The sequence below is a fragment of the Mastomys coucha genome, unplaced genomic scaffold (genome assembly GCF_008632895.1).
Source record: "Mastomys coucha isolate ucsf_1 unplaced genomic scaffold, UCSF_Mcou_1 pScaffold17, whole genome shotgun sequence".
Taxonomy (NCBI): domain Eukaryota; kingdom Metazoa; phylum Chordata; class Mammalia; order Rodentia; family Muridae; genus Mastomys; species Mastomys coucha.
This window is the reverse complement of record NW_022196899.1, coordinates 39504348-39514056: the sequence shown is the minus strand read 5'-3', so window position 1 is coordinate 39514056 and position 9709 is coordinate 39504348. Positions and strand designations below refer to the sequence as shown.

The 9709-nt window shown below is 35.8% G+C and overlaps 1 pseudogene; it reads right to left on the bottom strand.

Moving 5' to 3' along the window:
• Nucleotides 1-1302: 1302 nt before the first annotated feature.
• On the bottom strand, nt 1303-4528 carry LOC116094691 (annotated as a pseudogene).
• Nucleotides 4529-9709: the final 5181 nt, after the last annotated feature.

Below are 9709 nucleotides of genomic sequence, written 5' to 3'. Positions count from 1 at the left end.
AATTAAAACGACAGTTAAATACTTAATTTAAAAATGAATATGACTCCAATGTAACATTAAGCATTTGTTATTGATCCTCTACTTTAGTTGATTAAAAGATATTTTTATAATCTTTTTGTAAATTCATTAGTTCAGAAATGAGCTATAATAATTTATTTGTTTTACTTTCAATTGGCTGTTTGGTTTGCAGTTTCTCACTTGGAACAAGAAAGAAGAAAATGATGCTTGGGTATCTATTTGTTTAGAAACAAAACTCATATGGATATTTAAGTTTGAAGATGCTAATGTATTATAAATTAGTAAGAAATACAGACTTGATGTCTATACTTGTTCTTTGATATACATTAAGAAATTAAAAGTATCTTTGTAACAAGAATGAGGGAAGCATGTGGGTTTTTTTATTTGTTTGTTAGTTTAGTTTGGTTGGTTTGTTTGTTTTTCATTGTTATTATTTTGTTTTCCCTAACTATAAAAGCTTGGCACATAGTTTCTAAAATCTTATTAATTTCCTAATCAATGGGGTTAAAAAGAATAGTGTATACTTTACTTTTTGTGGATTGAAAAGAATTTTGCTAAAAGCAGACTTCCTGTGTATCTTGGTATGTTTAAGACAGGAGAGTGCAGCAATAAGAACATGGCCTGATTAGAATATTGGAAATTGCAACCCTGTATCAAAATCTGGTTGGGGGAGTTACTGGTTGAATTCATAATTGATCAAATCTGTATGATTACAGTCTCTATAAACATCTATATGTTTATAAATGTGACCATGAGACTTGTTAGATGTTTGAGATCCTTTAGAACTTTATTTTCCCCTTAACCTTAATGATTTTGTAAAATTATATAATAGCTTCTACTGTAAACTAATAACTTCTCTTCCCTAACTTATAAGAGTCTGATATGTGTTCAATCCTTGGCATCTGACACCAAAAACTAGAGTCTGAACCAAGGCCCAGCCTTTCTTCTGAATGATCTGCAGTAGCTTGAGTCACTAGTGTTCTAATCATTCTAAGTTATTTCACTCCTACTTGGCTTACTGGTGTGGAAAACCCACACACATTGTGTAGGAATAGTGTGGACATAAAAACAATGGTTTTTACAGATTCTTCTTTTTTGAGTTTCAGATTATCTATTTTTCTTCTTTTTAATATAATTTATGGGAGTATTTAAAAATAAAATATTATTACCCTAGTAAAGACAAAAATATCTTAAAGGTAATAAAAGTTCCTTAAGAAAAGGTGTTGGGGAATTAGGGCAAAATCAGTGCAAGTGAAAGGCCATTTCCCTCAATGAGAGAACTGCTCACTGTATTCTTGCTGATGTGTTTAAAGAACTTGGGACATCTCTGTTGAATCCACCCCCACCTCCTCTGTTTTGAAGCTTACCCTCATCGATGCTCATGTTCAAATAAACAAAATAAGGGACATTAAAACAAAAAGATAGCAATATGAGATAAATTTAAGTTATCTGCATAAAACTTTGCTTGAGCGAGTTAGAGTCATACAGCTAAATGTAGGACTTATATGCTTCCTGTTTGGGTTCATGAAGAAAAGTGTTGTTTTCCATATGCTTTTCCAGCTGATATTGAATGTCAGAAATTTTAGACCAGGAAAAGTCAAATGAATTCAGTGGAACTTTGGATTACTTCAAGTAACCAAGGAAACCCAACTCTTCAGGGAGCAGGCATGCCTTCTTCCATGCTAGGCTATTCTACCCAAAGGATGAATATATTCCTTGGGGTCACTATGAAGGTCATTCTGAACAATCCAGTCTACTTCATGATGACCAGCTCTCTAGAAGCCACAACTGACCACACATTATTCCTGAATCTGCATTGTACAACTGGAAACATTTGATTGCTCTCTTATTTTGCTTTGGCTTTCTCTGAATGGCCAAGAGAGGCAGACCAATTTAATTTATTGGAATTTCACAGACACATGCAAGAAAACTATTGCTTTCTCCTCCTCTTCCTCCTCCTCCTCTATTCTTCTTCCTTCTCCTCCTCCTCTCCCCTCCCTTCCTCTTCTTCCTCATCCCCTCCCTTCCTCCTCCTCCTCCTCCTCCTCCTCCTCTTCCTTCTTCTTCTTCTTCTTCTTCTTCTTCTTCTTCTTCTTCTTCTTCTTCTTCTTCTTCTTCTTCTTCTTCTTCTTCTTCTCCTTCATCTTAATTAGATATTTTCTTTATTTACATTTCAAATGTCATCTCCTTTCCTGGTTTCCTCTCCAAAAATCCACTCTCCCCTCCCCAACCCACCTCTACACTAGGGCTTCAAGGCTTCACAGGACCAAGGGCCTCTCCTCTCACTGGTGACATCCTAGGCCATCCTCTGTTACATATGTGGCTGGAGCCATAGGTCCCTCCATGTGTACTCTTTGGTTGGTAGTTTCATTCCTGGGAGCTCTGGGGGTACTGGTTGGTTCATACTGTTGTTCCTCCTTGAACAACTTTGAAGCTGTAAACCCCTTCAGCTCCTTGGGTCCTTTCTTTAACTCCTCCATTGGTGATCCGTGTTCACTCCAATGGTTGGTTGAGAATATCCATCTCTGAATTTATCAGTCACTAGTAAAGCCTCTCAGCAGACAGCTGTATCAGCCTGTCAGCAAGCACTGGAAGAAACCTTTCCTCAAAGGGACAGATAACACACCCCTATTCAAGCATACCTACTGTGACAACCATTATATAATCATCAATACCCACATACAATGGCTCATTTTTCAAGGAAATTATTTCCAATTAATTTTCTAGTTTGTGTCACAGAAAAGAACATAGATTGCCTTCTTTCTGTCAGAAGTTTAATAATTTGCTTTAATTCTTCTTTGAGTTCACCATCCAAGATACAGTCAATCCACCCCATCAATAACCAAACACTGTAGGTTTTTGCACATAAACCCTGGAGTATTCTGCATGTGATCTCAGAACTGCCCTGGGGTGGCCATGTTGATGTTGATTCCATTGATATGTTTCTGAGCTTCAGTAGTCCTATAAATACCACATATGATCAGCCCCTACATGTGAATGTGGTACATCATCAATTCCATCCCTAGGTATGAATTTCAACTTGACTTGAGCTTGAGAACAGGGATGAAGAAAACAAAGTTTTGCATCTACCAGCTTTTGGAGCTGCCAGAAGATCCCTGCCTTCCAGTATATCCTAATACTTTTATGTTGGATCTCATTTATGTTCTTGAAACCTATTTCTTCTATAGCCTTGAGAGTACTGTTCTCAGTGATGGGATTAGATAAGAAAGCAAATGAAGTGCCCTTAAAAGCACCTGTCAGTCCTAAAGAGAGACAGCACACTTCACTGTCATTTGGCTTCTCCACACCATCTTCTGATTCTTCAAGAAGTTTATGTCTTCTTTTTTGGTGTTAGGCTCAACATAATTTGCTTTTTGTGTTATTGTTCTGAATCAGGAGATCACACCGATGCTTCTTTTTTGTTGGCTAAATTGGTATGTTTTGGGGGTGATCTCATAACTTTCATATTTTCTATGTCTCTTTAGGCATGCCTTCACATTGTGTATCTGCTGAGTTCACATTCACAGAATGCTTCAGGGCTTTTATAAGCTTTTCCAACTTTTACTGTTTCTTTAAGCAAATCTCCATTTTGAGGATGTGATAGGCTCATATCAGATGTTTCTTACAACTTCAGGTTCAACCATCACAGCCTGGCACTCCATTTCTTGATTTTCTAGAGCAGGAGTTTTTCAATAATTCCTGGAAAACAGGCAACAGGAAGAATGGATACATAATACTTTTAATGAACATACAGAATGACAATAGAATGCATGGAAAATAATACGTGTATGTGTGCTGTATATTCTCATTCATAGACAAGAAAACAGCGAACATATTATGAAATTCAGATAGCCTTTGTGTAGTTATTTGTACTACATGAGTCATGAACATGACTATAATGAAACACACCACTACTTTGACTTCTTCAGTGAATGTCTCAAGCAATGAAGACATTCTCAAGCTATTCTAGGAATAAAATTAGTAGAAAAATAGAATTAAAGAAAATAGCCTAAAATATAAAAGTAAAAATAGAATTACTATAGAAAACACAAACTGGGCAAAACTTAAAATGAACAACTTAGGACGTCAAACACCTCAAAAACAAGCCTCATTAACAGAATAAAAGTAATGGAAGAGAGAATCTGACATTAAAAATAGGAAAATTCAAAGAAAATGCAAAAAAAGAAAAAGTTGAAATCTATTAGGAAATCTGGGAGAGTATAAAAAGGTCAAATCTCTGAATAATACTAGTGCAAGACACAAAATATGTTCAACAAAATCATAGAGGAAAAATTTTATACCTTAAAAATATAGATACTTATCAGGGTATAAGAAGTATACAGAGAAAGGTGAGTGGCATGTGTGGTCCCCAGAGCCCCATTGTCTTGCTCTTACCTTGCTCCTTGGTCTGGGGAAGCTTTGCAGGAACCCAAGAGTATACTGACTCCTTGTGGAAACCTTCTGGGTGACACCAAAATTAACCTGTTCGAAATCCTGCTTTACCACCCATCGTAGTTGGATCCTTCAGCTAGTCTACCTGGCACAGCCTGTGAAGTTAGATCCTCCCACCCACCGTGCCTGGTCTTTCTGGGACACAACCAGCAAAGAAGGGTCTGCCTGAGGCACAGCTAACTGAGAAGAGTACCTTGACCACAGTTGTCTGGTCCACAGATTCCCTCACTTTTCCAAGAAGACCTGCTGCTATCAGGATCATCCAGCCAACACTAGAGAAAACCAGATTCCTAAAGGACATCCTAAGAACAAAATCAACAATGCCCTGGGAAACATGGCACCACCAGAGCCCAGCAATGCTGCTACAACAAATCCTGGATATTCTAATGAAACAGAAGCACAAGAGGATCTTAAATCCAATATTATAAAGATGATAGAGGCCTTTAAAGAGGATATGAATAAATTCCTTAGGGAAATACAGAAAAATACATTCAAACAGATAGAGGAATTAAAAGATTAAGCAAATAAATATAAGAAAAATATGTTAAAGGAAAATATAATCAAACATGAAATATATGGATAAAACTGTTCAAGAACTGAAAGGGAGAATAAATCAATAAACATGACACAAACTGAGGCAATTAGGGAAATTAAAAAAAAAACTAGAAAACAGAATAGAAATTATAGACTTATGCTCCACCAAAAGAATAAAGGGATTAAAGAGAGACTCATATATAGGCAATAAAGTAGAAGAAATCAATACATCAAAAATCAAGCAAAATCTAAAAAGTTTATGACAAAACAATCCTGAAAATTTGAGAATCTATGAAAACACCAAACCAAAGAATAATAGGAATATAAGAAGAAGATTCCGAGGCCCAAGGATCAGAAAACATCCTCAAACAAACAAAAAAAATATCATAGAAGAAAATTTCCCTAATCTAAAGAAAGACATGCCTATAAAGTATAAGAAGTTTACAGGATTACAAGCAGAATGAAACAGGAAAGAAAATCCTCCCATCTCATAATAATCAAAACACTAAATATTCAGAACAAAGAAAGAATTTTAAAATAAGCAAAGAAAAAATGTCAAATAACATATAAAGGAAAACCTATTAGAATGACACCTGGTTTCTCATTTGAGACTCTAAAAGCTAGAAGGGATGTTGAGAGATGTTCTGCAGATCTTAAGTGACCAGAGATGTCTGTTCAGACATTGGTGGTCCAAACAAATGGACCTAAGAGCTAACGTAGTCATCTATATCTAATAAAATAGACTTCAAAACAAAAGCAATCAAAGGAGCCAGGGAAGAACACTTAGAACTCCTCAAAGAAGTATCTATGAAGAGGATATTTCAATTCTGAACTTCTATGCCCCAAATCCAATGGTATTCACATTTGTAAGAGAAACATTACTAAAGCTTAGATCACATATCAAACCCCACATATTAATAGGAAGAGATCTCAACACTCCATTCTTACCAGTGTATAGATCATCATTTAGAAACTGAAGAGACATAAAGAAACTAACAGAAGTTATGATTCAAATGGACCTAACAGTTGTCCTTAGAATATTTAACCTAAACACGAAACAACAAATCTTCTTCTCAACACCTCACAGACACTTCTTCCAAAATTTACCTTTTCATTTATCACAAAGAAAACCCCAAAAGATACAAGTAAGTTTAAATAACCCCTTACATTCTATCAGGATTTCATCATGGATTAAAGCTAGACTTCAACAATAGAAACAACAGAAAGCCTACATGTTAATACAAACTGAACAATTCTCCACTCAAGTCACCATTGGGTCAGAGAGAACAAAAGGAAATAATTGAAAGACTTTCTAGAATTCAATGAAAATGCGTGTATATCATACCGAAACTTATGGGACAGTATTAAATCAGTGCTAAGAGGAAAGTTCATAGCACTAAGTGCCTCATAAAGAAATTGGAGAGTTTTCATACTAAAGAATTAAAAGTACATCTGAAGGCTCTAGAAGAAAAAGGAAACAACCACAACCAAGAGGAGTAAGCAAGGCAGGAAACAATCAAGCACAATGGAATACTACTAAGCTATTAAGAGCAAGGACATTATGAGTTTTGTGAATAAATGGATGGAACTAAAAAATATCATCATGAGTGAGGTAACTCAGACCCAAAAAGAAATGCATGGTAGGTACTCACTAATAAGCAGGTATTACTCAAAAATGTATAGAATACTCAGGATACAATCCACAGAACTCAAGATGGTTAACAAGCCAAAAGTGCCCAAGTAATGATGCCTCAATTCTATTTGGGAAGGAAAAGAAAGCAATCAGGGTCGGGGGACAGAGGCAGGAAGGTGGTGGGAGAGGAGAGACAGGGAGAGAAAAAGGGGAACATGATCAAGTATTAGGTGAGGAGGAAGGAACAATAGTGAAGCCCTAAGAGCAGAAAGAATGGAAACAGGCAACCTCAGGAGATCAGAGGACCCTCTAGAATGTACCAGAGACCTGGGAGGTGAGAGGTGCTCAACACTGGGGAGAGGGAACTTGTAGTGTCCATCTCCAGTAGTCCTGACTCTATTACTGATGGTATGGCTTGCTAACAGACAGTAAGCCTAGCATGGCTGCCTTCCCAGAGGCCCAAAAAGCAGCTGAAAGAATCAGATGCAAACTCAGGTCTGAAAACAATTAATAATATGGAAGAGAATAATACAAAGAATTAAGAAAACCAAGAGTTACTTCTTCAGGAAAACCAACAAGATAGACAAACTCTTAGCCAAAATAACTAAATGGTAGAGAGTCTGCAATCACATCAACAAAATCAGAAATGTAAAGAGAGAGATAACAATGGACATTGAAGAAATCCAAAGAATCACTATATTTTACTTCAAAGGCCTATACTCCACAAAATGGGGATAATCTAAATGAAATGGATGATTTCATAGCAGATACCAATTGCCATTGTTAAATCAAGATCAGGTAAACTATCTAAATAGTCCTATAACTGTAAGGAAATAGAAGCAATCATTTAAAGTCTCCACTATACCCCCCCCAAAAAAAAGAAAAAAAAAAGAGAAAAAAGAAAAACAGCAAAGACCTAGGAAAAGTGATTTTAGTGCATAATTCTACCAGACTTTCAAAGAAGGGATAATGCCAGTACTCCTCAAACTAGTCTACAAAATAGAAACAGAAGTAACTCTGCAAAACTTGTTCTATGGCACATAGTAACTCTGATACTAAACCACACAAAAACTCAACAAAGAAAGGGAATTCAGACCAATCTTCTTTATTAACATTGTTGCAAAAAAAATCAATAAAATACCCATAAACCAAATAGAAGAATACATAAGAGATATCAGACATCATACAGCATGAGCAAGTATCCTTCATCTCTGAGAAGCAGGGGTGGCACAATATACAGAAATCTATCAACGTAATCTAAAATTTAAACAAATGAAAGAAAGAAAACCACATGATCACTTTATTATATGTAGAAAAACATTTGAAAAGTACTCAATAACCCTCCGTGATAAAAGTATTGGAGAGAACACGGATACAAGGAGCACACTTAAACACTGTAAAGGCAATATAAAACAAGCTGGTAGCCAACATCAAATTAAATGGAGAGAACCATAAATCATTTTCACTAAAATCAGAGACAAGTCAAGGCTGTCTACTCTCCCTGTCTCTTCAATATAGTACTTGAAGTTCTAGCTAGAGCAATATGACAACTAAATCAAGGGGATACAAACTGGAAAGAAAGAAGTAAAAGTATCTCTATTTGCAGATGAAATGATAGTTATAAGTGACCCCAAAAATTAGACCAGAGAACTCTTACACCTGGTTAACAACTTCAGCAAATTTGATGGATATAAAATTAACTCAAACAAGTCAGTAGTCTAACTTTATTGAAATGAAAAAATGGGCCAAGAAAGAAATTAGGGAAACAACACCCTTTACAACAGCCACAAATAATATAAAATCAAGTGAAATACCTGTATGATAAGAATTTCAAGTTCTGAACAAAGATATTGAGGAAGATACCAGAAAATTGAAAGATCTCTTTTGCACATAGATTGGAAGAATTAAAATGATAAAAAATGGCCATCTTACAAAAATTAATCTACAAGTTTAATGAAATCCTCATCAAAATTGCAACACAATTCTTCATACTCATTGAGAGGACAATTCTCAACTTCATATGGAAAAAGAAGAAACTTAATAGAGCTAAGTGATACTGAACAATCTTTTTGAGGTATCATTATCCCTGACTTTAAGCTGTTCAACACAGCTATAGTAATAAAAACTGCTTGTCAATGGTATAGAAATACACAGGTATATCAACTGAAATAAATTGAAGACTAGGAAATAAATCTACCAACTTTCAGCCACTTGATTTTTGTCTGTTTGTTTTTTTTTGTTTTGTTTTGTTTTGTTTTGTTACAAAGAACCCAAAATGGAAAAGGGAGAGTATCTTCAATAAATGCTGCTGGGCTGGTCTAAATGGAGGTCTGCATGTAGAAGATTGCAAATAAATTCATATATATCACCCTGCAAACAGTTCAAACTTAGATTGATCAAAGACCTCAACATAAAACCAAATACACTTAATCTAATACAAGAGAAACCCAGGAATAACATTAAATTCTTTGGTAGAAGAGACAATCTCCTGAACAGAACATGAATGGCTTAGGCACTAAGGTCTAAAATTAACAAATGGGGCTTCATGAAAATGAAAATCTTCTTTATGTCAAAGAACACCACAATTAGGAAAAACAACATCCTACAGATTAGGAAAAGATCTTCACTATCTCTATATTTGACAGATGACTAATATCCAAAATATATAAGGAAGGACCTCAAGAAGTTAAACACCAATAATCCAAAACAGCAAAAACAAATCAAAACAATACAATACAAACAAACAAACAAAATCAATTAAAAATACAGGTAGACCTTAGGTGTTAGCTCCACATCCAGTTCCACAACACCTAGAGGAAGCTCATCTCTCAGGCACTCTAACATTCCCATGATCATAGGATCATAGGAGAGGAGGCTACAAGATCTGGCCCAACATCTGGAGTAACTGGGACCATCAGAATCCATGGATGCAGGAACCCAGCTCAGCCAGTGGCAGCAGTTTCTTCTAGTCTGTGCCAATACCCTGAGTAAACCTTGGGTGCTAGCTCTGCACCCAGTCCCACAACACCTAGAGGAAGCTTGACTCCCAGGTGCTCTAACATGTCCAGGATC